Source organism: Coffea arabica, chromosome 11e (genome assembly GCF_036785885.1).
Source record: "Coffea arabica cultivar ET-39 chromosome 11e, Coffea Arabica ET-39 HiFi, whole genome shotgun sequence".
NCBI classification, from domain to species: Eukaryota; Viridiplantae; Streptophyta; class Magnoliopsida; order Gentianales; family Rubiaceae; genus Coffea; species Coffea arabica.
The window spans coordinates 28,619,091-28,623,416 of NC_092331.1; positions in this window are offsets into that span (position 1 = coordinate 28,619,091).

Genomic DNA, 4,326 nt, shown 5'->3' on the forward strand with positions numbered 1-4,326 from the left:
GTTTGGTATCGCTAATACTTACATAAGTGAGAGTGAGTGTCTGTACCTTTCCTACGAATGGAAGGGTATTTATAGGAAACAATATGGTGGGAAGAATGATAGGCTCCAGTTCCTATGGGCCTTAGGCTGACAGTGTCAGGCTTATGGCTGATAGAAGGGACATAGCAGTGGCCATGTCACTGTCACGTCATTCCGTCATGCACAAGTCAGCTTTCCCAGGAGTACGTCTGATACGAACCCAACCGTGTTTGGCGAACTCGTATTCCAACAAACAGGATCTAGACACGTGACTCCAAAGTTTGATTGTGCGGAACCCTAAACCCCTCTAGAATCCCTTACATGAGAACTAAGAATAATTCTTAACTCTCAAGAAAAGATTAAAGGAACTTATGGTGTTGGTAGAACGGCACCACAAGCAAGTGTGATTCTTGCTTGATAAGCCAAAAAGAACACTTGGAACGAATCTAAGATATTCAAAGTGTGACAGCCCCACCTCCCCCTAAGGCGAACCAGAGGGTTCGGTGGCCCGCCTGCCCAGCTCTCGCCGGGACTCAGTCGTTCACTACATTCCTCAAACCGATTACAAGATAAAACTCAAATATTAAATCAAATTCTCCAATAAATAATTACATATCAAAAGCGAAGCGGCCATGCTTCCACTGCGCCACTCTGATCCATGATCCCCATTATTACACAAGAGGAAGTCCACAACAATAAAATCACAACAAGCCTTCCTTCGCCACGAGCCCTATGGAGGGGAATAAAATATTTTTGGGGTGAGCTAAAAGCTCAGCGAGTAACCAGTAAAATCAGTAATCAAATCGGTTTAACAATAGTTCATTTCAATGATGTCATAAATCAATGATAAGTCCAGAAACAATTACAACATTTACAAAACATTAAATATGGAGTATCAATAATTCAAGAAACATGTACAATGGAAAGCGATAGTAACATTCATGAAAAGGATACGTTCGTTCTCCTGCCATTTCCTTGTTTTTTTTTTCATTTGAAATTGCATTTTTCTCATTCAACCTTTCCCGGACATCGTCCAGGCTCCACCAACCTCCACCAACCTACAAAGGTAATACTCGAGTATACCAAACGTTCACCCAGGTCCCTAATCGCCCGACCGAGTCCGCTTCTGGCTCGAGACGACCGGTAACAAGGGACAATGGCCAGTTTAGCCCAAAAGGCTTACATTCATCCGCAAGTAGCATTTAATCATTAAGCATGAAAATTTCACATTTATTTAGGTCGAGTGCGATAAAGTACACACTCGCCCAGAAAACTCGTTTTCACAATCATTGAAAGCACTTAACACATTATCAATCTATAATAACAAGCCAATAAGTCAAGGAAATATATCAAACAAGGAACACTTTCATATAAGCACGCATGATATGCAAGAAAACAGTTCAAAAGTAACTTTGGAAACAGTTCAAAAGTAACTTTGGAAACAGCTCGAAAGTAAATAATGCAAGAAACGTTTCACAAGTACTTTGGGGTCACTCACCTCCACGGCTCAGAAATCATTCAGCATATAACATTGCCTTGCTCAAATCCAAGTCTTAGATCACAAACTCAATGCAAACAAATCCCTTCAAAGTTCGGACAACACTTCCCCTGAATTTGCTAACTTTTCCAGCCATCATGGCTTCATTATTTCCTCAGCCAGTCCCAAAGTCACACGAAATATAAATTCTTCACAACGGCCGTTCAATAGGCTCCCAATAGTACAAGTACAATTCAAACTCTAAAATATTCCAATAAGCACAATAAGACTCGATTACAAGTCATAAACCCATTCCAAATACCACCAAAATAGGGCTCCATAAGAATGTATAAGCACTAGAGTAAACCAGGAAAAATCCGGAAATGATTTGGCTTTAACCCTGAAAAAAATAGTTTTTGACGTAATTTTATGGTAATGGCACCAAAGGCGCTACGATTGTCGGATGAAGGTGCAAGATACACCGTTTAGAAGCTAAGAGATAGGGCTACAATATTGTAGAAGGTCACTCAACCCAGTTTCAAGTGTAACCAGGTCAAAAATGCAAGATACTACACCAGAACCGCAAAAACAGATTCACAGAACGCATTCTGCGGAAACATCATAAATCAGGCTACCTAAGTCCAAATCCAGAAATTCCAAAACCAGATGAAAGCTAAGAAACAGGGATACATTTAATCAGAAGACCTCAACAACCAATTCCGAAGCAATTCCAGCCACAACAACCAATTACAGGCGCAATTCTTACATTCGGGTAAAACTAGAACAGCAATAGTAATTTTGACTTTTCACAAGCTACGCTGCTCCGATTGACCTAAAATTTTGTAGGCACCTCCAAAATGTCATTCCCTATAACTTTAATGTTTTAAACCAAGGCCAATTCGGCCTCTAAATAGGAGCTACAAATTCGGGCAGAATGAAGAACATCAAACCCTAACTTTCCAAGATTTCTTCCAAAACAGAAATTGTTTGCAATTTACCACTTTTTCCACCTTCTAGCTTCCTTAAATATCATTTCCAATCATCATACATGACCACATAATCATATCCATATGATAACAGAAAAATCCCCAATAATTATAAAACTTCACCAATTCAACCAAAATCAAGATATAATCCATAAAAGTGCATCTTATACCACCACCAATCATGAATTGAACATCATTAGAGGAAGAAGAGGGGTCCTTCACAACTCACCTTAGCAATACAAGAGATAGAGCAACTAGTCACCTTAACTTTCCAAACAACTTCACAACCAAGCTCAACTCCACCAAACTAAGAGGTTTTATGGAGTAATTGGAAGATTAATCGGTTTAATTGAAAGATTGGGCAAGATTGGAGACTAGAAAATTGAGAGCTTTTCTTCCCTTTTTTGAGCAAGAGAATTCGGCCAAGAAGCTTGCAAAATGAAGAGATTTTTGGCCAATTTTAATTAAATGGTAAAGTTATGAATAGTAGTCAAACTCAAGATTAAATCTTATGGTGACACTTGTCACCTTTAGGTTTAAAACTTATCTTTTTGTCTCTCCAATACAAATATCTTAACACTTTGTAAAATAATATCACTTAATACAAAATTCCAACAAGTTGTCAAAAATATAATGCATTTACCGCACTTGCGGGTCCCACGTTCAAAATACGCTCTTAATTTCTCAAAAACTAACCGATACAAGAAAATTTATTTTAAAACTATCTTTGCTCATAAACTTTATTTGGGGAATTTTTCTAATAAAGAAAATGTAGAAAAGGCGGGCGATTAAAAAAAATAAACCCTAGAAAATTAGAAAATTTTCGGGTTCTCACTCTCATTCTTTTCGGGGCGTCACACAAAGGATAACCAAAGCTAAGAGAAAGCACTCTTAAAACTTGAAAACTTTTATTGATGATTGAATGACTTGAGCAATTCGGCTGGCCTCTATTTATAGGTTTCATGAACCGAAAATCCTATTTAGCAATGAAAAACGTTATAAACTCCAAATTATCCTAAACCTAACTTACTAAGGAAACTAACAAATGAATTGGACCTTGCTAATATGCCCCAAATAGACAAGGGCTGGTCGGCTAAGGCCCAACATGGGCTATCCAACCTTATTATCAAGCCTACACTAGTCTCTTAACTCAACAATGAAGCCCATCATGCAATCTGTGATCTCTTTAGTCACCCGTGGCTTCTTCATGGACTTGAAGTAGGCTCGCCATTGTGTGATTGGACTCTTGAATCCTCCCTATGCGTGTATGAACGATTTGTAGGAGTGTTTGGAGGGTCTCTCGCATCTTCCTTGCCTTTGCTCGAGTCATCGGCCCAAGGTTCATGAATGGTGCACGTAGATCATCCTCACTCGAGCCTCTTGAAGTGACAACTTGAGCTCTTGATGGTTCCTCATCAGTCCCCTCCTCTTGAGAAGGATTTCTCCTCAAATCGAAGTCATCACCTACATCAAAGGGGAGCAAGTCAGTGACATTGAAAGTAGAGCTAACACCATACTCACCTAGAAGGTCAAGTTGGTAGGCGTTGTCGTTGACTTTGGCAAGGATTTGAAAGGGGCCATCTCCGCAAGGCATCAACTTGCTTCGTCTTTTCTCAGGAAAACGTTCCTTGCGCATGTGTAGCCACACCCAGTCTCCAGGTTTGAATAGTAGTTGCCTACGTCCTTTGTTTGCATGTTTGGCAAATTGTTCCGTGCGCTTCTCAATGTTCGCCCGTGCCTTCTCATGAAGTTGTCTTACTACCTCGGCCTTTTTCTTACCATCAAGGCTAGCATGTTCACTCAAAGGTAAAGTTATGAGATCTAGTGGTGTTAACGGGTTGAAAT